The sequence below is a fragment of the Chrysoperla carnea genome, chromosome 1 (assembly GCF_905475395.1).
Source record: "Chrysoperla carnea chromosome 1, inChrCarn1.1, whole genome shotgun sequence".
NCBI classification, from domain to species: domain Eukaryota; kingdom Metazoa; phylum Arthropoda; class Insecta; order Neuroptera; family Chrysopidae; genus Chrysoperla; species Chrysoperla carnea.
In genome coordinates, this window is record NC_058337.1 from 110,011,357 (window position 1) to 110,038,600 (window position 27,244).

General features: G+C 28.4%; 1 protein-coding gene across 6 annotated transcripts in view; it reads left to right on the forward strand.

The window, feature by feature from the left end:
• LOC123296626 (fasciclin-1) overlaps positions 1–27,244 on the forward strand; it is a 451,184-nt gene that overhangs the window by 284,197 nt on the left and 139,743 nt on the right. The window lies entirely within an intron of this gene.

Genomic DNA, 27,244 nt, shown 5'->3' on the forward strand with positions numbered 1-27,244 from the left:
AACCTTCATAAACCGACATTCACCCTCTCATCTTTTTTTGTATTTTACCCACGCCATAAATACTAAAAAATTAACACAAAATAAAATCTACACAAAAAAAGGGAAAACAAAATTTTTTTTCATTAAAATATTCATATTATTTTACCTCATTTTTGTTGTTTTTTAAATACCGGAATTTTAACGTTTAGCTCTCTCTACTAATCTTCCTTGTCGGTGTATTATTAAGGGTTTTTTGTTTGTATTTTTTATTTGTTTATGAAAAATTAAAAATTTTGTTAGCATTTGGAGATTTACTTCCACTGAATGTACTTTTTTGTTTTGTTTTGAGGTTAAAGTTGAAATATTTTAAATTTTCTATTTATTTTGTTTAAAGAAAATATTTTCGTGAAAATATTTTTCAGATTTGAAGAAAGTAGGTGAACTATTTTTTACTGTGTTTCACCGATCAAGTTCATAGCCTTAATAAAAGAAAATTATTAAAAAATTTCTTTTCTTTTGTTTGTTTATCTCTATATATATTATAAATGCGAAAGTAAGGATGTTTGTTTGTTTGTTTCTTTGTTACGCTTTCACGCTAGAACTAGCGAATGGCTTTTAATGAAACTGTACAGCAATATAGCTCATACTTCAGAATAACACATGAGCTATAATTTATAAACATATTTCAAAAAATAAATAAATACATAAAATTTAATCTGACATTTACCATTTTAAATTTTAACTGAAATCTGTAATTTATGGTTCAAAATGATGATCATAGGTGGAGCAGATCTATAATCATCATTTTGACCCATAAATTAAATTATTCTGTAAAAATTTAAAATAGTAAATGTCAAACCATTCATGGTCAACTTTTCTAATTTACTCAATGAATTATGACTGTTTTACATTCAACAAAATTGAAAACTGTGCACATCAATAGATTAGGAGGCTTTAAAGCGGTGTTTTTACTTTTAAGCCCAGTGAAACGGCCGGGTATCAGGCTAGTTCGAATATAATGTCTTACCTAAGTGACGTAAATTGAATTCTGTATGGCAACGGTATTTCGGATGATTATACAACCCTTATTCCGATACGAGTCCCGGTAAAATTTCGATTTTCATTTGTGGCTATTATTTCAAAGTGTTTCATTTTTTGTTCTTTATTTAAGTGCCTCCAGAAATAAGTCAATTTTAAATCGTAATTACATATCCATGGAAGTTTTTTTTCGAAAAAGTTCACTTTAGTTCTTGCTTTGTTGTTTTCAACAGGCTGGCTAGTCATTATTATTTAAAGAACTAATCACAAAGAAAAATTGTAGTTCATTTAAAAATATTTCAGCCCCTCTGATGAAAGATGTGCCTACTTACAAATTACATTTTTCTTCATAAATTCTGAATAAACACTCTCATTTATTTTATAAATATATTCATTTTTTTTTAAACAATTTCAAGTGTTTTTTTTGGTTTTATAATAAAAAATCAAGCACCCTTATAAATTGAATAGTTTAAAATAGGGTGATAGACCGAATGAACAAACCCTCTAATAAAATCATTTAAATGGGAATTCGAATAAGGTTTGAAATTAGAATTATTATTTATTTTCACGCAAATTACAACTTCTTTGTGATACTTTTATCTTTCTACATAAGAGATAGAAACATAAGGTATAGTAACTTTTCATGTGAATGTTACTTTTATGGTCCACACCACCAACTTCTCACATAAGTGCTTTTAACATTGTAAAATTAAGTTTTGTAATTGTTACAAAACTATGTAGCTTAAATGCTAATCACGCGCTTTTCTATAAAAGAAGTCATGAGTAACATAAATATGATAAATATTTTTGATTTACACAAAAAATGATCAGGGTATTAGTTAAAATTTCTTAGCTATCAAAATTTCCAGTTACTGAATATTAACAGAAAAATTTTTATTTTTTTAATCCTCTCTCAAGGGTCCATTTTCTAATCGTCACTTTGTCAGACTTTTAACCACATCATGCATGATGTTATGAATCAACGATAAGCGCAAATCCGAGTCATTCATGTGAAATCGTGAAGTGTCTACTAACCAACGAAAATTACATTCGTACAGAGGGACATCAATCTATAACCGGTGTTAATCCCTTGTCTTGACTAAGAACTGTAAAAATATGTTGAGACGGACCCATAACAACATATTTCTTGTACTAGGAAGTTAATAATTGAATAACAAACAGAAGAGTAGGTTCAATATTTTATAAAATCAGGTGTTTGCCATTCGATAAATTGCACTTTCCAATTAGTTTTGTTCAATTCCGAACCTAATTGAAATGGCATGAATGTCGAACGACGAACATCCATTAGTTCAAAAGTCGGGGAAAGGGTTTCTTTACTTGAGAAGTTAAAGGTTAATCGTGACCTTAACATCGGCCTCTTAAGTTTTCGTCTCAATAAAAGGTTTTGCTTAAATATATAATCACCTTCGACGTGCGATAATCAAGCATCTCAGATGAAGTAGTTGTCTAATACATGAATCACGCTTTGATATTTTCAATTTTTTTCGTTTTTATAATAAATTTTTTTTGATAACAAAACGTGTTTGCACATAAAATGAAGTATACATTCATTTTAGTCACACAGTCACTTTAAGATACATATCGTATAACATGTTTAGTAGTACCAAAACAATTTAATTTGCTTCTAAATTACTTTTTTTTGCATCAAGTATATTATAAATAAATTATTTCAAAAACAAAATTTTTTAGGCAAAATGTATATAATTTTGTTTTTCTTTTCTTTCTTTTTGTGTATGTAAGGGATGTTACCGAGAAATGGAAAATGTCAAATAACACAACTATCTTTTACTGTGTTATGTTGTGAAAAACATCACATACACAACATCAGTTTTGTATGTATAAGGTAGAGAAAATAATAAAACACAAAAACGTGGGAAAATATTTTATATAAAATTCTTGACTACAGGGTGCGACCATAACGATGATTTAAATTTTCTATGTCACTATTTGTTTGGAACGAGTTTCGTCTAAAAAATCTTACTAGTAAAATGAATTAAACCTTTATAGATAAAATTGGCTAAGAAACTCAAATGTAGTACTTATTAATAAATCCCGATAAATTGAAATACAAAGATTCAGCTGATTCAGAGCATTATAAAACGTGAGATTTCTATAAATATACTCATAATCGGATTTAAACCAGCGACATATAAATTACTATTGATTTCAGTGTTCTAAGTCTACAGCTTAACCAACTGAGCTATCGATGCTTGTTAATTATATACCAAAAACTATGGTAAATCCTTTAAAAATGATCCATATATTTATTTCAAACTGTACGCTATCTGGTAACAACAATCTTCGTGAAGTTGGCTCAATCACATGTGGACTAGACATGATAGATATGCGATCATAATAACCAAATACCCTATTCAAAGTAAATTCAAAGAAATATATTAAGTAAGATATATATTAAGAAATATATATTCCAACTAAGTACAATTTTATGTTCCATTAATAAAATGCATGGCTTTAAACTAAAATCAATCTTTTTAATAGAAGTAATGATTTTGTTTATTTAATTTCAGTGATTTTGTATCAATGAATTCATGTTTGAAATTCAATCCTACTCTATTGTAAATACAAATATTTAGTTGTACTTGTTCCAACCGTTAGGAAATTGTTTGAAAGTATTTTTACTTTATTTCAATATGAAACGGCTAACATCGGGATGAGGTTGTCATTGTTTTAATTTTTTTCAGGATAATAATTTATATGCAGTCAAAAAACAATCAATCCTTTGATGTTAGATGGCCAAGATAAAGTAAAAATCTATGCTAAGAGTCGACGGACTGACCAAAAATTTAGATTATCAAACTTCTTGAGTGGTGAAAATATCATACATTCTAATTGACAACTTAGAGCAACAAGAAAAAAAAACCTTCAGTTATAGCTTTGGTTGAGGCTTAAGCTATTATTTAGAAATCTTATTATCCAGTATATCGTCTTTACATCATATTATCTTTGTACACAATGTAGAAACAAGCACAATATATATTCTAACAATATGAATCGTCTTTGTCGACATTTTCACCATATTGTTGTTCCGTTTCACTAGTAGTACATATAGGAGAGAACAACTACAGTATTCTCCTCGACACATCTATTTAAACAGAAAAGTATGTTACATGATGTTGTCGTTTAGTAGAAGATTCATTTCCAACCTATCTCCTTTATCTAAACTTAAGCTGGGTGATACGGGCATTAACATTTCGAAGTATGTTTGGATTAGTGTACGATGTATTAATTATGAAAATGCATGTGAAAAAACTGCGATATTGTGTCAGACAATATCTATTATAATTTTTATTCTTATTATGTTTTAAAACCGAGTAATTGGGTGGAAATTCCAAACCGAAATTATCTTTCAATTGGACAAATTTTGTTTCAATATAAAGCGAGTGAAGCTTTACTTATGCCCTGTCCTTTCACTTATTCTGGTCTCTCGACCCAGACTCAATTTTCTTAAAGTATTTTATAGTGAGGAGACTCTACTTAAAATATTTATAGATTGATGCCTGTTTTCGTGTGTGTTTGCAACTACCATGTTTGCAAGTAGCCTCTAAATATCTATTTATATGTAACAGTTTTCCCTTTAACTACTGGCGCAAATTGTCTAAAAAGAACGACCTTCTTCTGTTATAAAAGTTTGTAGAAATCGGCTCGACGAAACATTTCAGGATAGATCCTCATGTTTGATCAAATTTACGTCTAATATAATACGAATTTCTTTGAAATCAGTCTAAAAATTTTCTAGATTTCCTTCAATTTTCTTAAGGGATGCCTAATAAATAAAAAACACTGAAAAAACCTTTGGAAAGTCGATTTTCGTAAAAAGTATTTTAATAATAATTTTGTTTCAAAAACTTCTCCGGTTTCGCTAAAATCAAATTTGACTTCATGTAGAAAACGATAAGTTTGACCAACTTTTAAGCTATATTTTTAATTATTTATTAATTAACTTTAGCATATTGTTGCCTTTTTTCATATTTTTCATAGCTAGATACTTTCTGAGCTAATCCTAACAAAATACATTAGCCTTGGATTCGAGCTCGCCTAGAAATCATATTGCCTACATTACCTAGTCCTAACTGCTAAAATCTATTATATTTGAATGTAACACAATATCAACCAAACAAAACAACCAAGAATGATAATGTTTTCGTAGTCATATCACGTATACAAATGAATTTTAAAAACTTGGTAGAGAACGATACCATCTCACTGTGAAATAATGCTCATTTGAATCAATATATGAACCTTATTCTTTTTAGTTAAGTTCGATAGTATTGGTTTAAGAATTTAGGTGGAAATGATTGGCCCTGTATTGTTTTATATTAAGAGCTTTTCTGGGGAGAAATTTTGGTAGATTTCATGTTTCTATTTTGCTGATATTATAATAATAAAAAATTACAACAAATTTTTATTTTCGTGCTTTGATGGAATTATTGTGTTTTCCTCCAATTTTAATTAAAAAATTGTCAAATCTGAACTATTTCCTGCTTATTCAGTTGACTGATCTATTTACTCACTGATGTACATAAAAATTAAACAGGTGTGTTTATTTTATAACTATCTATTTCATTTTTTTTTTATATGACCTGATTGCGATCTCTTGCCCCTAACGAACTTAATAGATTTCCATTTATTAATCATGAAATATATTTTCCATATAACATACAATATTACAATAATAAATATAAATATTATTAACAATAGACATACACAAAACTGATATATAATATACATTCATACATGAGGTACATAAATTTCATAAAATATTGTATCAGTAATATATCCTCAAAGGTAACTTTTAATATGTAGTAATCCCATACCTAAGGGAATATATTGAGAATACAATTGTTATACTAAATCTCATCATATCTCTACTACTTGGTTCGTTCGTTCATTCGTTTCCCGTAAAATATAAATACATATGTGTATTCTAATTTTAAATGTGTAGGCAGAGAATCAGTTATACTTACTGGTGACTTATGCTAGATTACATGTTAGAAACTTTCTAGAAACAGTGTCACAGGCCTTAAGGGAACCACTCAGTGTTTCTATGACAAATACTTACTTTAGTCTTATATATTGCTTATTAGAAACTTTTCGTGAATCATGTCAAGTAAACTAAAGCGAATCAAGTCATAATTGCCGATAGATCAGTGCACCATTGGACCCACAGTAAGGTTTAGGTGAGATAAAAAGCACAATAACACTTATAACACTCGAATTTTCTAACAATTCATATTAAACCGTTTGCAGTGCTGCAAGAAACGAGAATTTCGATGCAAGATATAATTGAATTGAGTCTCAAAAATAGTTGTTTTGGCCCCACAATGAATCGAGATGATAAAAAAGCAATCTTGTATGCCATGCCTCGTTGTAGCTATTGGCACAAAATGGATTTTTGGGAATGGAACGTTTAATCCATTTATTGACCGGCTTAATAAGTACAAATCAAAAAATATAGATTTAAACAATTAAAAAAACCGCGTTCCATTACGAATTGAAACGGTCTGACCAATCATTTAATATTCGTTGCCAGCGCCCCTACGAGGACTTTTCTTTTTGTTAACATATAAATTTTATAGGAAATGTGAAATAAAAATTATTGAAAAATAACGATTAACTAAACTTGTTGCATTAGAAATTGTAAAAATAAGAAACGAAATTGCATAAATAATATTTTTTAAATATAAGGTTATTACTAATTTAAATTTGTTAGAAAAAAGTATTAAATGTTCAATGCTCAACATATATGCAATCCGCAGACTTATACGTCCATCCCTTCAATTTCAAAAATAAAGTAGTGTGTCGTTACCACGGTAACTAAACTCATGCACGGAACGAATAGCAAACTTCAATAATTTTATATTAAAATCAAAACTGATAACAAGCGTCTTTACTACCGAAAAATAAACGGAGTAATCTATCGAGTTCGAGGTCCATTCCGAAGATTGAATGAGTCCATCATCTCGAATATATTGTGGTTTGGGAAGAATCTGTCTTGCTGACGATGCTGACATTCAATTATACGAAAATTTTTCATCGAGAATATATACAAGAATTGATATAGAAGACTGTGTGAGCTTCCCCATTGAACAGGACTTGCCAACAAGTAGTGCAAATTTACCCTGGTACAAATTATACTCCATCTCAAAAGATTTGAAATTTACTCTCAAATTTAATCTCAAAAGAAATTGTTAGGCAATGACTCAAAACCAAAACACCTTACTTGCACCGGATAACCTGTTTTGATACTTTCACCTTGTATTCGTTGTGTGCGTATTCATGGTAAGGACAATAAAATCGATGCTAGCGCTTCCAGTGAAATATTTGACGATAAAGGAGGTTGTTATGACTAATTTGCAATTCTTTACATGTTAATGTTATAGAAAATGTCAAATTAAAATTATTGAAAAACACTAAGTAATTAAACTTAATGCATTAAAAATTGTGAAAATAAGAAATCAAATTGCACAAGTTTTATTTTTCAAATGTAAATAATCATAATTATTTATTTAAATTTGTGAGACAATAATATTAAATTTTCAATGAAAGTCATAAATGCAATACATACAATTATAAATGCATCCATACAATTCTATAATTAAAGTAGTGTATCGTTACCATGGAAACGCCTCCAATAAAACTCACGCACGGTGCGAATAGCTGCTATTCAACTTTAGGTATATGAAAATGCTACTTATAAAACAATTTATTGTATTTTCGTTTGATTTGACAATCGTTTAATGTTTTGTACTGACTTATCCTTACACATAGTGATACAGCCTTGAATTTTGTATTTTAAGTTCTGTTTTTCCGTTTCTTTTCGAATACATTTATGACAAAAAACATAAGATCTGAAATCCCAGACTGTTGGCTCTTAACCTAAATGTGTTTAATATGCATTCGCAGTACTATGTAAAATACAATGTAGGCCATACAAAATTTTAGGTGGTAATTTATAACCAACTTATTTCAGAATATTTTGGTCTAGTTAAGTTTTAGTATATGTTTTATAGTCATAATAATTATGTTTATTGTTTAGTTTTAGGGATTTTAGTTTTATGTGTTATCTGTTGTGTTTCAAATTAGTACATGTTATTTAAGTAGGCTCAAAAATTTTCTGTTTACATCCATTTTATGGTTTAATTACTTTTACTTCTTGTGTTAATATATTCATGCCTATTAAGAAGTTAAATACATCATTTGTATGACCCTTTATTTTTTATTGTAACATTATGACCAGCGTACATTTTCGCAATTTATGAAAGGTAGAAATTCTGATTGATATTGGAAACGTAACTTACTACGCTTTATAATCTAAGCGTGTTTCCTCAAATATCTTCTTCACATTGAGCTAAACTTTTTTGTTCTAACAAGTATAACTGCGTGGCTATCATTCTGGAAATTTTCGAATATACATAAGTGTTATTTTGTATAATTGAAATTACAAATTTTTTCCACAATATTCAAGTAAAAGATTTGGTAAATAAAACTTGTTTCTGAACTTTTCATCCATAGCGGTCAGCTATGAGTTTAATGGAAAGTCTAAGGGGTACTAGCTACACTGTTTAGTCTAAAAAGGGCATCAGGTTGAATATACACGATCGGGAATAATTTTTTTATCTAAATTTTCGCCATTTTGTGTGAATTTATGAAATTTTAGGTCAATAATATTTATTTTTCTTACACAATGTGAAAATAGAAATGGGGCTAGGTGATTATGCAATGCTAGATGATTGTATGAATATCCTCCCATTTTGTTTGGGAAACGTAAGCATTACCGCCTTCTTTGCTCTTATCTTCGAAATGATTGTTTGACCAATTAACCATCTTGTTAATAACAGTCTGCATTGCCACCAGTGGAAAATAAATCTTTTGGCCAAAAGTTTTAAATAAACTAAATATTTATGATGCTCGTTTCTTTTTTTGAACAACAAATACCAAAATAACCATACCAAAAATAATTATTAAATTATAACCTAGAAATATCGTAAATTTTACGAAAGATGAAAGTGTTATTTATATAACAACAAAAAACACGATTTCTTAAAGTACATATATTTAAAAAGCACGAGTACAGAGCTTAAAAAAATAAATTTAAATAAATTTTACGGTCTCTACTCTACACTGCTTTAATAGTCATTGTTATCAGGTATGTATAAGAGGACTTCAAATGTATTCGTAGATGATATGTTATCCTGAGAGTAATACCTATCTAATTTATATACCAACCTAGGATCAACACAATCACAACTAGGTACATATATGTTAAAAATACTGAGTGAACTTGAAATATTCAATAAATTTTGTGAAAACAAATTTTTTTAAATAAGAAATGCTTTTAATTTTGCTGCTTTTGATAAACGTAAAAATATCTGTTGATCGTCTTATCATAAGCTTTTAGCGAATTTCCGAAGGTAATAGAGGAGTGCTCAAAGTACAAAATTTTGAATTTTTGTATTTTTTGATCAGTTTTAAGCAAAAAATTACTTGTGTAGATTTTTCTCTAGACTTTTAGTTTTCGAAATAAACTTATTGAAAAATTAAAAATGCAATATTCGATTTTAAGAAAAATGTATTATTTTTTTCAATCTCCAAGGGATTTGCTTGGCTAACATACAGCTACCGTGCTACGAACTACTTTTTTATTTCCGTGGCCTATCACTTTAACAGGACGTTAAAGTAAGTCGTTTATGGTTCAAACATTAGCGTAACCTTCTAAAATATAAATTCATTTGTTTAAAATTGACTGGTCGTGAACTAATAAGGTCAGCAGTGCCGACATCTGGAGCACGTATTTTCTTTTCTATCGTAAGGCACCTATGAATTGAGGGTATTATATAACAAAAAAATTCTGAGGCTGTATTTATTTTTAAATATTCTATTTAAATTCGATTTTATTTCGAAACACCTTGTATATATTTTTCTTGTAACAAAAGAGGGAAATTTCGCTCTTTTATGTATGCTATCTGAAACGATACGAAGCCTTTGTGAATTTATATATAAGTAATACCCAAATAACATGGATAAAAAGAAAGCAAAAGGGAACAAAAAAAAAAAACTAATATGTATACATAAAATTTTAAATTGAATAAAGTGCAGGGAAATTGTTACTCCATTAAAATTTTAATATATAGAAAATATCAATGGTTCTATCTTTTGTTTGTAGTAGGTAAATGATACTTTTTATAAAAACCTTTACAAAGAACATATATACATGTAATGGATACGTTTGTTATGGTACCAAGTATACTTAATGTAAAAGGTGCTTTATTTAACAGTTGAAAATTTGGTTTGTTTAATTAAAATCTAGGATTCTATTCCTATCATCTTTTGTAAACTTCATATTTGCTTCCAACTGAAACTCCAAAAAACTGCAATCAAAATCGTGATTTCAGTTTATTCGAGTTAAAGGTTGGTAGCAAATTTGTATTCAAGTTTGCTAATAAATAGATAGTCTGATCTGTATGCCACTTACATGAACCGTTGATATGTTCCCAAAAAACATTCCTAGCCTATTCTGATAATTTTCATTCCTGTATACTGCCAAATATACATATCTCTTTAAATCAGGGTATAAAATATTTAAATTTAAATTTTTTTTCTTGGTAATTATTTAATCAAGCGTGCTTAGGCTAAAAAATTTTGTCTCTTTGCGGATTAAGTTGAAAATGAAAGTTCTAAGGTTGCATTTAAAAAAAAGACCCATATAAAATATTTTGTGGTACTAAAAATTTGTTGTTACGTAAACCTAACCATTTTTTAAAATATAGGTTCCTAATGAAAAAAAATAAAATATTGACCTTCGGGCTATATTGTCGGTACTGCTGAACTTTCAGGCATCAGGCACGATTGTTTACTTTCTTGAACGACTGATTTTAAAAAAAAAAATGTTTTTTAGAAGATAACCCAAATACTTGAACTACTAACGACTTACCTTATCGTCTTGTTGATATGATGTGTCACATAAATAAAAGCTTATGATAAAACGATCAACGGAGATTTTCATAAAAAGCATTCCTCATTAAAAAAATAGTGACGACCTTTTCTGTGAAAGGATAGGTCCGCTATAATATTTGCATAGAAATTTTGACACAATTAAAAAAATGAAAAAACAAAAATAAAAATAAAAAAGGAATATTCTTTTGACTAAACACAATACTGAATGGCTGACACTTTATTTAAATTCTATTTTCCCATTTTCAAAAGATTTCTTCTTTTTTTAATATTCCTATATAAAAAAGCAAAAATAAACAATTGCTGTGACTCTGTGACAGTTAGAAGTCAGACAATATACTTTCCGATTATTCAATATTTATTTCCGACTTTGTGATATACATATCCCGTAAAGTTTAACGTCCATCCCTTGAAAGATTTGAAAAATAACAAAACTTTTATTGTGTTTTGAGCGCAGGTTAAATCATACAGCTGAATGTTTCACAAATTATTATATTTTTTCTATATCCCTAATTTTTAAAGCATGCCATTGTGGACAATTTGAGATGTCACCAGAGCAATGTTTAGTGCTGCCAGTGTGATATCGTAGGTTATATAGTTGAAAAAATCTACAATCGTAAATTTTATATAATAATATATCCAATTTCTGCCTAAGTGGTAAGAAATTTAAGTAAATTTTCTAGCTTGAATAATCTTTTTATTAAATTCTAAGAGTCACAATGTTTCAATGCAGTAAATTTTTCATATAATTTTTACAGTCTGGTATGCCCAGAAAAATTAAATTGTCTTGCTGTACGTTAAAGCATGTTATAACTAGCTCACGAAACATGCGAAAAATTAAATAACTTTATAATTTAGTATTATCAAAAATGGTCGTGACATTTCAAGCCCAATACAATGACTTTCTATCCAAAATTTAATATGTTTATCTTTTGACAGACAAAATAAACAAAAAGATAGAAAAGGTTTGCGCGTTGGAACACCAAACATTCTTTGAATACTATCACATATTGTAATTTATACTATTTTCTAGCAAAAAAAATAAATTGAAATAATAAAAAAATATTCAGTCGGGAGATTTTCATCTGTCCAATTGATAAATTATATGTTTATAGTGTATGGGAATATTTATTGTGTAAATGTTACAATAAATTACTGAAAATGGTGTATTATAGTGGTTATTTTATTTACAAATTCATTGCACTGTGTCCAGATCCCATCGCTACGTTAATATGTATGAAACACTTGTTTTATTAATCCTGAAGTTAGCTAGAAATGATTTTGCATACATGTTTAAAAAGCATACATGATAAGCTTTAAAAAATAAGACATTTGACATTTCATCCCATGTCAAGCTTTGAAAATCTAATTTTTTGGAAATAGTTTAAAATATCTCCGACAAAATTATCAACTCTGCTACTAGAGACTATGTGTGCAATTAAACAAAATAATAGGTTGATTAGACGAAAATTGCTGTAAAGTTGACATCAATAAATTTGTTTCAGCTATCGACTCTTTATTTTCAATCTTTTCTGAATAATTACTTAAAATAATTATAACTTACTATTTTTAATATTAAATCCAGATATTTCTATAAATAAATCCATAACATTAACAGCTTTTAAAAAGTTAAGGTCAATTATGATTTTTAACTTGTATAACAAAAAGTTCAAAATAAATTGCGAATAAAAGTTTACTTTTATACTCTCCCATTATCCAATACGTACCCATAAATGAATGCATATACTAAAGGGTGATCCAATTTCAGTTTCGTATGTTTGCAACTTTGTAAATTAGAATTCTGTGAATACTTTTGCTCGATTCAAACATCAAGGTTTGAAAAATTTTCTTTACTATATGAATTGTTTAACTAACGTGCTCAACGCTCAAATTGATCACTTGTTATACTGATATTCTCATTCCATTGTTATTTGATGTAATTCTGTAATGATTGTCAATCAAGAAATACCAATTTAATTGCGTTTTGTTTTCAATTTATTCAGTTATTGATTGATATATTTCGATATAAGTGCTAAGTAATGTATTAAGCTTAAAGTGCCTACTTTTACCGCGATTTATAAAATTTTAAATAATAACTTCTTGTCATTAGATTCATATCAATACAAAAATTAAATTTTTATAATTCTAAATCCGTGTAACAAATATACAACAAATATATTTCCATTCTAGACTAAAAAATTACACACTATATAATTACAAAAACACTAAAATAATTGTTCCCTGTGGATACGTGTATTGTTTAAATTTGATTTTATTAAAAAAAACACTAAATGAAAAATAACATTTTTGTAACATATCAAGCAAAAATCATTAATCAAGTTTGTAATAGAACTACAACATTATGAATTTGGATAAGAACTATAGAGTAGAGAGGCGGCTGGCTGTTTCAAACATAAGGTTGCTTTTAATTTTTCAGTTACACTTAAAATCGCAATTCGGCGAAAATTATAGATTTTTATTCCTAATTTTAAATTTAAACTCTTGAAATCTTACGTAAGAATGAGTTTGAGGCCCCCTCCCCCCACCCACATACGTAATCGAATAGTAAATAATGAATGGTCCCTTACATACAAGGCGTTGCTGAAATACATTGAAGTTGTTAAACTTAATAAATACGTGGTTAACAATCGGATAACGGAGTTAAGGCTTTCTGAAAATAGAAATGGGTAATAACATGTTTCAATTAATCTAGAAACTGTGTTGAAGAGAAGAAGAGAATCACACAAGAGTATAAAGCTTTTCCAATAATTTTTAAAGATCGATGTTTAAGGTTGATGGCATAATTTTTCAATGTAATCAAACAAACTATAAATACAGTTCGACAATTTCATACATGAACTATTTTTATAGTGTCAAAGACCATGAAATGATAAAACTTTAATTATTTTAATCCAAAATAATTTTGATGCTGATGATAATGTTTGATCACTTTTAAAATTCAATTTATTTGTATGGTTTTACTTACATTCACGTCTATTCACAATAAGATTCGCCACGTAGGATCTGCGTAAACAAAGTGAATTCCTTCTTAAAAGTAGTTTAAAATAAATTTGTTACTCGCTAAGAAATTTTTAAAATTAATTTTTATAATTTAGGGCTCCCGATAACCGAAAATCTGAAGAAAAAAAACATATTTTTTTTAAATTTAGGATAAAAATACTAGATTTTTAATGTGCCTTACGCATTTAACGATCCGATTATTCCAATCTACGAAATTTCTTAAATTTAAATTTTACCAAAGATCCAATTAGTTATAAAATTTCATTGAACGAGGTTTATTTTCTATTTGAATGAAATAAGATCGATGAAAATTATGCAAAATTCCATTATCAATTCAAAACCATGAGCTAATTTTTCTTGAAGAAAAAATTCGCTAAAACCACCAACACATGTTCATATAGTTTTGTCTAAGCAGACACAAACTAAGTAAAACATATATAAACATGGTAAAACTTTTTAGTTGTGATTTTAACAACGTGAGAAAAACTTTTCCATATACACAGATCTAACATTTTCTTCATTAGTGTGTAATAGTGAATCGAGAAAGTAAATTTGAATGGAAATTTTGATTAGGATAAAAAGAGTTTGTATAAATTGAAAGTGAATGCCGGTAGTAATAAACTATTTGTAAATACAAAAAAGTATTCGGAAATAAAATAGAGTTGAAAGTAAGCCTTTAAAAGTTTATTTTACGAACGTATAGTTGATAGCGTCCAGTTTTTCATTGCAGTTAGAGATATCGTCCTATCTACCTTTTTTCACCAAGCAACAATATTATATTACATTACATCCAAAGTTGAATTAAATTCAGGAAGGGTTTTTTGGCATGGTTGCATCGAGCAACATAGCTAGTTAGATTGGTGGCGACGGACCAAGCTGCCAATTTACACCCAATTTTCGCTTTTTTTTATGATACTCATGATATTTAGAAAAACTTTTGTTGTGTATTTCTCCCCTCTTAATTATATAAACTTTATTGATTATTTCATCCCCCAAAGAAACATTTATCAACAAAAATCGGATGCAGAACTTCCTAAATTCTCGAACTTCCAAGCCTCGTTTTATTCTATATCAGACAAATCTTGAAAATTAGCAAAGTTCAGATTAGGAGAGCAAGTGGGAAAATCCAGTTGTTAGTCGAACAGAAAAGTCGATTAAATCTTAATACAAATTATCGTTTGAACATTTCTTGAATTATTTGATATAATTTCATTTTCAAGATTTCAAAACGTCCTGTATTTGGAATAGATTGTTTAAATATGGAAATAATTATCTGTTAGATTTCATTGAAATTCATTCAAAACTTTAGAAATTAAACGTTTAATAATTACACTGTGGTTTGTATATTTCAAGTAAATACATGTAAATCAACTTATAAATTTTAATAATTTTACACCATTAACATTCATTCATCTAAATTGCAAACTAGCATCTGAAAGAAAATAATGTCCTCAGATCTTCTACCAAATCAATTTTTTTTTAGTTTTTAGAAGCTTTCACATTTAACAGCATACGTTTTAAGACAGTTTTTATTTTGTAAAAGAACCTTTTTTTAACCCACGAACAGACAGACAGACAAACACGTGTGTGTGTGTTTGTATGTCTGTCTGTCTGTGGCATAGTAGCGCCCAAACAGATGAACCGATTTTCATTTGTTTTGTTTCGTTTGAAAGGTAATTTAATGGCGAGTGTTCTTTGCTATGTATAATGGGTTCTGTACTTGGAAAAACTAAAATATTGGCGATGATCTTCAAAATCAGCTCAGTTTGGAAGAGGCTTTAAGGAAAAAGGATATTTAATATAGAGTGTTCTTAGATATGTTTGAAGTGGAGCCTAAGGTTCCGTTCACGAAACATATGTCGGGGATTTTCAAATTTTGTAAATTTCTTGTTAAATGTTCGAGTTTTTTAATAGTGTAATGGATAAGTGATAGAGTATTTCATAAAAATGATTGATAAGTTTCAATTTAAAAGATGGACACGTTTTTTCTGTAACTTTTAGACCGAAATTTCAATTGAATCCATCAATTTCCAATAATGATATATTCCTTACATCAAGTTTAATATAATTGCTTTTCTAGCGTGCTTTTGAGCTTCATTATGTTTTCAAATAAATAAAAAGTACTCTCGAATTTTGAACCAAACAGAATGCAAAATTTCGGAACTCTATTGAAATTTAAATGAGTCGAAGTTGTGATTGCATACGTGGGACATCGTGGGATACCCGTAAGAACGAAGTACCTTTCGATATATATAATGTATTTAATAACAGTCGCAATCAAATAAATTGACAACGTTTCAGATTTATTAAATGGAAATTAATCATTCCAAAATAAATGCAACTTTCGAATAAAAAAATATTTCAAATATATGTTAACTTCATTATTTTGAATTGAACAAATAGTGACATAAAAATTATCCTCAAGGCAAAATCTGTGTATCTATCTACTGTCAAAATATTCTGATAATTTAAAATTTAAAGCTATTGAAAAAAAAAAATAGAATTATGACATATTTTACTTTAAACATTACTGACTTTACTAAATATGTGTTCAAAACATTTTTATTTAACAAAAAATTAACTAGACAACATTTATAAAAATTTTTAAAAGCCTATAAATAATGAAAACTGATAAAATAGTAAATGCTCTCTACATGTTTGGTACCAATAATAGGTATAATTATCTGTATTTAACATGTTTTGTTAAATGTATATAAACATGCCCTCATATAGATGGCTAAAAATGGTCACTATTTGTATCTATATATAGGTATACCATTACGTATATTCATCTATGGGGAAGTGAATCTATGGGGAAGTTTCTAAAAATGTTATGAAAAAATCTCAAATTATTATGAGAACAGGTGAATTTAATGAGCATTTTTCGCGATATACGACGACCCGAGATATTGATCTTGTTGTAAAACTTTTGAAGATATCATAGATACTACTGTTCGTTCAATTTTCAAATGACTCCAATTTTAACATTTCTTTAACTTTCACCGCTTTTGAATTTCACCGCCCCTAAAGTAATTGCAAAGCCCAATAAAATACGCGTGCATACTCTTAAATAAAATATAAACTAAAAGTTTCATTAAAATGAACTTTCAGTGGAGGTAATCAATCCTACTGTCCGACCTTTGATGTTTCACTAATATTTTGCTCAAAATAGTTTCTATTATGAAAAAAAAAGCAAAAAAATCTCTCCTCCAAATGACCCTTGCGTTTAAGACGGATGAATCTCTTATCAGGCATTATTAATAACATTTCGCCGACGTGGTTTTTGAATAAGGTTTCGAGAAAAAAACCAGGTTTTTCGATATTTGATACGATAAGCTACATTTTTTATTATTGAGTGCAAAACTAAAATTTGGCAAACATTTTTAGAGTCACCTGTAATACACTAAATATGTTTTAGTTCACTGATCAAAGTTGTCCCAGTAGTAAAGTTTAAAAACTCAATACATTATTTCTACCTAACTGTGTACGTACTTTCCTATTCACTGTTTAACTATTTTGTGTTCCCTGTTTTTTATTCATTTGGGAATTATCTGTATATAATAATCTGTACGTTTTTTTTTTTAGATTTTATTCTAAAAACAGTTTTTCTTTATATCATCCCTGGATTTAGATATATATTTAGTTGGAAAATAAATGATGATTTAAAAAAATATTCCAAACTTAGTTGTTAAATTAAAAAAGTTCTGTTATTTGAAAGTCAATTCTTATATTTCTACGAAAAATGAGAGCTTTGTACATTTTAAAGTATCTACTTCAAAATCGGTTTTTCTTTTTTTGGGTAGTAACAAAAAAAAAAAACAGCTCATTAATTTTAGAAAACAGAAGACATTGTCCGTACAATCGAGTTCGATAAACATGAAACCGACAGTGAAAATCTCATCACTACCGAAACACAGAGATTCTATTGATAATATTGTTTTCTCTTATGCATAGTATGGAAAAAAACTACTAAGTAATAGTAGTAGTAGAGCGGCTGCTTCGATTTGAAAACTGTACCTTTCCATGCTATTTTCTGAGTCTTAAATAATCTAAGCTTGCCCTCTTCAAACGTATGCCATGCCTGATTCGAGGTTATCTAGAGATTTGGCAATTTGGAGACTATACTTTCCATCTCTAGAAAAGAAAATTGGTCAATTCGTATAGTTGGTGTCTCATTCGAATTATTTTATTTTATAAAGGGCTTATGTTTTATACGAAGAATATTCGTAATGTGAATCTGCAGTAGTACGCAAGTAATCCCAGTAGAATGTTTATGTCTTTCTGATTTGTTTAAAAGAGTCAGTTTGACCTTTAACCCAGTTGTTGAAGGTGAAGGTAGTTAGCCTATCTTCTGAAAAACTTTCGGATATAATTCCATTTTACCTGAAATGGGTATGCACTTCACGGGGTATCCTCGTTCATTTTGATGGCCTAGACTAGGCACCGACTCGATATTCATATCTTGATAACCTTTTTGAAGTCAATAGCGTTTTTCGGTCAAACATCTGTCTCAACAATCATTTTCTACCCTAATACTTGGGTAAAACAGATATGTCAATAACTTAGTCATTGTTTTTATTGCTTTCGTGTATGTACAGCTATGTTTATATATAATTAACTTAAGTAGAAAATTGCTGTTGTAAAAGTATTACAACTACAAAAAAGAACAGTGAAACAAGACTCCAAGGACATTTTTACATTTAATAAAATTATCTAATATTATTTAATTATATAAATACACTACTTGTGATAAAGCGAGCTTTATAGTGTGTTCTTTTACGTATAAAGGATTTCCAAAAGCAACAGCAAAAATATCTTTGTAACACTTTAATCTATATATCTAGACAGAGAAGGTTTGAAGATAAAATGTTACTAATTTAAATGAAAATTACTTTAATAAATTCTTTCCAAATCAAAAATTTTTTGTTAGAAATATGAATTTCTCTGTGAGCTTGGGAACTGTTAGAAATTTGTTACCAAAGTTCATTATATCGTCTGAAATTGATAACCGATAAGATTTAGATTTTTGTACTTCTATGATCAAAATTTCTTTTTGTACCTCTTAGGAAAATTTAAAAAAATTGCCGAAAAATTTGTTTACCCGTATTCTATCAAACTTGTTTTACAAGAAAGAAACACATAACTTATTAAATTTTTATCCCGGATACTATACTCTTCCCTCAAAATTAGATTTCGAGATATCCCTTGAAATTTATTTATAATGTCGCTTTTCATATATCATATATCGCTTTCGCTCGATATCTCAAAAAACAGTAATGCAATTATAAATATAATGAAAGAAAATAAATGAGCCCTCTAGTAAAATTCGAAATAAATTTTGAATTTTGACCCAATTTTCTAGATCAATCTTTGTATTAAATAAATACGTATTTCGACAACCAAGTATAAATTACCTAATCGTAATTACTCCTATAGTGTATGTTACTCGTTGCTTATTTGGTAACGGTCTGCACAATTTTTGTGTTATGCAAAATTTGATCTAAGAAATTGAGCCAAAAATTTACTTAGTAACGCAACGGCCTGTAGAGTCAAAGGGGCCCGGATTTGTCAAAAAAGACTGCAGAAATATTATTTGGATAATAGTTTCGTGTTTTGTTAAGGCAAAAACCGTTTCTTTAAAAGAAGTAAAATATGGTTTATCTACTTTTGAACGTTATAATTTTCATATCTAACAAATTTTCGTATCGTTATGTTTATCATTGATACAAAATAATAATATTTTGAAAAATATGTAATTTATTCAAAATATTTCCATATATTTTGGGTACGTTGTACATGTTTATAATAACATAATTTTGTTTGTTGTTTTAGTATTTTACTTATTTATACAAATTTTGTGTAACAAACTTATTAACACAAATAGTTACAACTCCTAGTTATCTAGCATCGTAGCGTATAGCAACGCTAGCACAGATGCTACTGTTCTCTTTAGTATAAACTAAATTCAATCCTATACTAACTAACGTTTTATTTTCTTGTAGTTTGTAGTCGTGATAGCAGGATAAGATGTAGTACCTAGGACAAAATGGACCTTGATTCATACTTTGGCAGGACAATGTATGGCAAAGTTTTAGTACAGAAAGGCAAACAGCAGCGTATAAAAGGATTATTCGCACATAAATATGAATGATAATTCATATGTACAATTCTTTCCAAGTTAAGTAATAAAAACAATTATAAAAAAATAAAAAACCCGACTGCTTTAAATAAAATCTGAAAAGAAAGAAACAAATTCAGTAATTTACTTTTCCGCTACGAAAATCCGCCATTTTGCTCTCTGTTTTCAAACACCTATCTAAGAACACTTGGGTTTTTGAGACAAAAAGAATGATATATTAAATGCTGAAATCCATTGGCCCGTTTGGAAGATACAAAGTAATAAAGAAATTTGCAAACAAATATACATACATACATACAAGATACGCGCGAAAAACTTAACTAAAAATAACACTTTTTAGTGTTTTAAATACAAAATTTTGCTTTTACTGTTCATTTATTTACAAGGTGAGCACTCTTTTTAAGGTCTTAATCAAATTCAGTCTAAATCTCGAACTGCAGTTTCTCACCAAAATTCTCACCGTCATATACCTCAGATCAAACAACGTGATGTATCACGAATACATTATTAAAGGTACACATGTATTTTAAAATTATTTTCTTTTTTGCTGAAGTTGTTAATTGTCTCTCATAGAAGGTGATTATTCAATCATTCGTCTAGTGTGTACTGTAAAAATTACCCGTAATTGTATTCACTTTCAGGTAACTGGTGAGGATGATTCTATCCATGGTCCATGGTGTATTGTGATCGTGTAACATGTATTATAAATATTTTGGCGTGAATCAAAAGTTTTTTATCGACAGTTGTTTCACGTTTAAATACGCAAAAATATACGTAATCGTCAAAATTAACACAGACATTTTCATTGTGATATTTTTTAAAAGAGATTTAAGAAACACTCAATTCTAAATTTTGATCCCGGATATTACTCTCTCCCCTATCGTAAAATAATAACTATAATAATATAATAATAGCAGCTAACAAAATTTAAATTATTTTGTAATAAATTATAAAGCTGATTAAAAGTTAACATCACAAACAAAATATCCCTCATTTCATATTTTACAGATGTGATATTATTTATTATTATTGAAATTGTTTGGTTTAAAACAATATATCCTTTTTAAAAATATGATATAAATAATAATAAAAATAATAATAATAATGGTTAATTATAAAACCAATAAAATATTGTCTAAATATATTTTAATATTATAAATTTAAAAAAAAAAAAGAAGATATTTACACAGCGTAAAGTTTTTATTAATAGTAAAAAAAAAAGAAACAGTAATAAATAAATTTAAATAGCTTATTTACCGAGCCAATCATTCCGACGAAAATAATGAATAGACTATAGTCTGGCTTGAATACACAAAATACTGATAGCTGTTAGAAGATCTCCTATTTCAGTTAACGGAAAAATATTCAAGCAGAAGTTGTTATAATGTTTTGTCGAGATAAAAATATCGTATGATAAACTATTATGTAACTTCTTCTCTATTCTGAATAAAATGGTAGACAGTATTCTGCCATTGCATTCGCTTGGTCTATACTTTTCTAAAACATTCATTCATTTTCATTACCTAAACCTGTACTGTTTTTGAACTCAAACTTAAACGACAGATTAAAATAGGTCAAAGATATTATAGAAATACATAAAAATTGTACGTGTATTAGATATGTGTGCTTTTAATGTTTCATTTCCCGCTTTATGGGTATATTTTTAAGTGAATATGTATATTGCGTGTGTGCCATGTAACACATATGTATTAACTAGAATGGTGGTATCACAAACCTTATGATACATTTTAATACCAACACATAAAATTAAAAAAGCTTGACTATCATTGTCGTTTAATCCGAACAGTAAATTATGTACCTGTTTTGATCGTGAGCGCATGATGAATTAGGAAACATTCAAATGTTCTTTATCTGAATCTTGCAAATTTAATAGAATTCATCTAAAGGTTGTTGTACACATTTGTGATTGGCGTGAAACTTTCCAATTTTTAAATACTCTGATTATACCCTTAACTCTATCGATATGAAATTTGGACATGAAAATGGCTTGAAATTCAATTCTAACTTTAAGAATTCTTATCTGGAAAATCGCTTTTCTTTATAAAAATTTTTTTTCAACCAATGAATATTAAAGAGGATTCTTAAAAAAATTCTCAAGAAGTTTCCTGCCAATGATTTCACTATCAAAAATGTGTATAGAACCGTCTTAAACTAAAAGAATTTTGATTTCATTGGAAATTGTTACCTTTTCGTTTCTGGTTTTTTTTTTTGGCGAATGTTATTAAAAGAAAATGACGCAATAAATGACAGGCAATTTCCAAATGATTTCCTAATCATGAATATTATATTATTAGTGACAATAAAAATTCGATATTTGAAGTAAAATTTCAAAGTCGTTCCAACGCCATCAATTGGTATTTTAAAAAAGTACATATTTCAACCACAGTGTAGTCATAATCAGTATGACCTTGCTTATTGTCATCATTCCCATTATATTACTCGTGACTAGTTTTGTCACGGTGCCAAAAATTGTTCTTGACTATACCTTCGAATATAAAAATTTCCTGCCAATTTTCATTTTATAATGATCTCACGGTCTGCTTTTTTTCCAACATTTTTACTATACATAATATACAACACCACACCTTAGAAGCTTTATAACGTATTTTTAGGTAGAGACAACACACCCTAATGATGATATAACCTAAGCCAACCTGACACGAATTAACGTGTTGAAGGAAAAAATGATTAATTGTTTGTTTCAATATCATCCTGTATTAAGTATATTATACTTTTTCATTATATTTTCAATAGAAGATCTCGAAGAAACTAACGCTGTTCATGAAAAATTAATAGTTCAATTTTGTTCTAAGATAATGTTTTTAATTAAGCATGAAATAGCAATTTTATATTTTGCATGTCATCGCCATCAGAAATTATAGAATTCTATGAAATGATGAATTAAGGCTGGACAAGATGCATTTTAATGCAAAACTAAAATCTGACTGAGTATCTCTTTATTTTGTTGAATTTTTATTGATCACTCTTTGCCATACATAGAATGTCGATGATTTTTAATACGCTTTTATTAGCTTCAAGCGTATGTTAGTATATAACGAAACTTCGAACATGATTTTGACCCCCTTCAAAACGTCGGATTATCTCGAAACTTGGCATATTTATCAAAGACTGATTACAATTCAATTTTAATAGTCCCGTTATCCTTACTAGGATAAAAGAAGCGTGTTTTCTAGTTATTTTAAACTTTTATTTATTTTCCGCATTTCTTAACAAAATATGAATATATCGTAAGAGAGATAACCAAAAGTGAAAATATAAACGGTAAAGAATAAATGGATGGTACAAGAGTTATTTGTCTATTAATTAGACAGATATTAAGTAGAGACGGACATAGTATTTGACGTCTTTTTTTTTTCAAAAATGTCAGGCTACAAAACGAAATTTCTGATGTTTGTTAACACTTCTCTTAAGCTTATATTCACAAAGAAAATGTCAACAACACGTCCCAGAGTAAAGTTGAAAATAGCTACATCTTTATATACAAAATTTATAAATACATCAAGGTAGAAAACATGATTAAAGAGGTAAATTTAGGTGCACCGTTAATAATGCTGATAACAAAGGTTACAAGAGTTCATATCCTGTTCATATTATAAAGTACTTTTTACCATAACCTTCAACCTTAAAACTACCATAGATGTTTATAAAATATCTGAGTTAGCAGCATGCCTGTACCGAGTACGAAAATACAGAGCTATCTTGTTTATTGGCATCATAATATTATCAAAAGAAAGGAAAATCGAAATTGAAGTCGTCATGTTTATGAAGCACATTCATCAAAAGATATGGAAATCTATTAATTAAATGATGGTTTAAAAAAACAAAAATACACCCTTTTGCAATTAGCTGAACTAAACTGTACTTAATAAATACATATACTTAACTATACATGTATTTAATTAATCTGAAAATATTTACTTTTAATAGCAATTATACAAATTACACCTGAATGAAATATTTACAAATTTTTGAAAAACAAAAAATAAATTTATTCAATAATTTTTATTCACTTGACCTTCAAATAGAAATAGTTTTAGTAAAATAATATGCATTTTTAACAAAATATTGAACAAGTTGTTAACTTGTTTTTATTACCTGTAATTACATAATAAGCAAAAACAGTATATAAACCTGTAAAATTTTTAATTTTAACTTTATGTTCTGAAGATGATTAAAAGATTGAATACATGTAAAACAATTAATTTTTCTTTTGAAATTTTTTTTTAAATAAATAAAGTAATACAAATATAACAGTTGTTGTTTTAATTTGAAGAAAACAATCATTTTGTTGTAAAAAAGCATGGAGTTTTTTAAGATATTTAATAATAATTTTACTTTTAACAACATGTCAAAAAAATGTTTACAATTATTGAAATCTACAAACCCACTTTTTTACGATAAAATCATTTGTTTCTTCATAATTCCATTTTTTCTTTTGAACTTATGGAAGTTCTATATGTTTTCTACTCTTTAATTATTTATTTAATATTATGGAATGTAATATCTTCACTTCTACCATCAATTTTGAGTTTTTTGTCAATTGTTAATCCTGAAGATCATGAAAATCTGACAAACTTATTCAATTGTCATTGGTCCTTCTTATAAGCGTGCGAAGTTTCAATTCAATACAACGTTTTTGAAGTGGACAAAGTTATGTTTAAAAATTCCGTTGCATAGATACATAGATTCATACCTTGCTAATAGACCTTTTCATCGATTTGCTTTTGTTTCGGACAGTTGTCAAAAAACTATTCAACCTAAGAAACTTAAATATATCTTATCTTTTTCAAGCAGCGCTTTTTGACAAGGAAAGGAGATATAAGATATGTCTTTACTTGATTGAAAACAGTCCGAAACAAAAAAGAATCATTTTGTAAATGAAAAGCCCTATAAAAGCGTGTTAAAAAGGAAAAAATTCTTAGTGCAGGAGCTGCGTTAGTTAAGTGAACTCCCTTATAGATTGACAAAAATAATACATTTTTCCAAAAATCGAATATTGCATTTTTTATTTTTCAAGAATTTTTATTTCGAAAACTACTACTAAAAATACAAAAAAATTTTTATTTTGAAAAAATTCAAAATTTTGTGCTTTGCTCATCCCCCTTGTTTATCGATCGATTTTTATCATTAATGAACTTGACCTTTCAAATACCAAAACCCTTCTTGATACCAAATTTTATTCAAATCCGACTAAAAATTGCGACCGCTAGAGAATTTACAGACAGATAAACGTATAGATACATATCCAGATCCTTCCGCAACTCGCTTAAATAATTATTTCCTTGTTTTTGATTAACACAATGACGTGATCTTCTATTACATGTGATCTAGGATTAGTTTAGACATCTTTGCATACATGATAGACTGCCTACACACTTAGGGCTGTTAATATATTCTATACATATTAATAAGCATTTTCAAGTTCCATTATAGCAACAAAACAAATGAATTCTTGTCTAACCTACAAACTTTCGGTTTTCCTTTTTCATTTATGAAAAATAACTATGGTATAATATTAGAAACATTTTCACAAACAGCAGTTTTACATCTAAATAAATTTTAAAGTGCTCTCAAGAATAAGATTATTATAACGACCTCTTACGCCAGATTGGGTTGCAGTGGCAATGGCTGTCTTTAAAGAGTACTTTTAGACTATAATACCTATTGTTATAGTTCATTCTCTCTGGTTAGGCGGACTCATCATTTAACAAGTGGGCACTAAGAAAACTTGTAAAAGAACACGATCTTTCTAGACAAACTGCGTAAAAAATCATGCCACAAAATTTCTTTAAAGGCACAATTCCACTGACGCAACACTGGACGACATGTTTCTCGATATTTGTTGTCAAGTGTTGCTTATTGTAGGCGTGCGACAACGTAGCATAAAATTCAATTAATTTTGTCCAGGTTCCATGCTACAAGCCGCTTCGATCCGTTCACTGTTGGATAGATGATGACACTGATACACTTGTAGCATGCGGCAATGTTTTATCCAAAAACTCTGTGCTTGTGTCAGAAACATGAACAAGATCCAAATTTTAAATTATTTAAAATAATCAAGGAAGAAATATCACATTTGTTGTGGTTTATTTAAAATTCAATGAATTTATAAAATACAAAACCAAATTCCCTGTTCTGTATTGTGAACGAGAGAACCAACCCAGTTAGTAACGGCAATTGATGAATTCAGTGAACAAGAATAAACCTCATACACATAATTCACTTATGCAAGTTATATTACATACAGTGGCTTTTTATATATTTTGTGGATTTACAATTTTTTATTTCATACTTATTTTATTTTATTTTTCTCTGTAAAATATCTATTATCTGTCGTCGTTACACAGTTTTCTTTTTGATTTAGCTGTTTCATTTATATGATCTACCAAAAAATGAGTGTCCCTTCCTTGTTTGAGTGGATGTATCAACAAACATTTTCCATCGAACTCGCCAGTATCTTAGCTTAGCCAGAATCTTTATCAGGAGCCAAATCTTTCCAAGTTTTTGCTTTCCTCTTTTTCCACATACTTCACATCCTTGGCAATGCCTGACGGACAATGTTGATTTCGATACAATGCAGGGTATGATCAATTCACTGACACCTTGTCTCTTATCTGTATTGTGTTTCACTATCTCTCCCTCTCTACTCTTCATTAGTAACAACATGCGGCCCCCACATTCTAAAAATACACTTCTCATACATCTAGGTTAAAAGTGGTTTTTGTCCAAAAATGTCGAAGACATGTTGAGATATTAGAAAAATTCAAGAAGGCTTTTTGATTGTTTCTTGAAAAAATTACCTTCTTGTTTAACATAAATTCGAATAAATGAAAACGGGTTTTCCCCTCATATTTAGGGTCGAATTTCTCAAAAAAAAATAATGTTAGACACCCTATATACAATGTTCAAATTTTTTTCGTTTGATTTTCTAGGATTTTATTGCTGTGATAATAAAAATCATAATATTTATTTGAATGAACTGAACACAATTTTATGGAAATTATTCACAAGCTATTTGAAAAGCTTTAAACA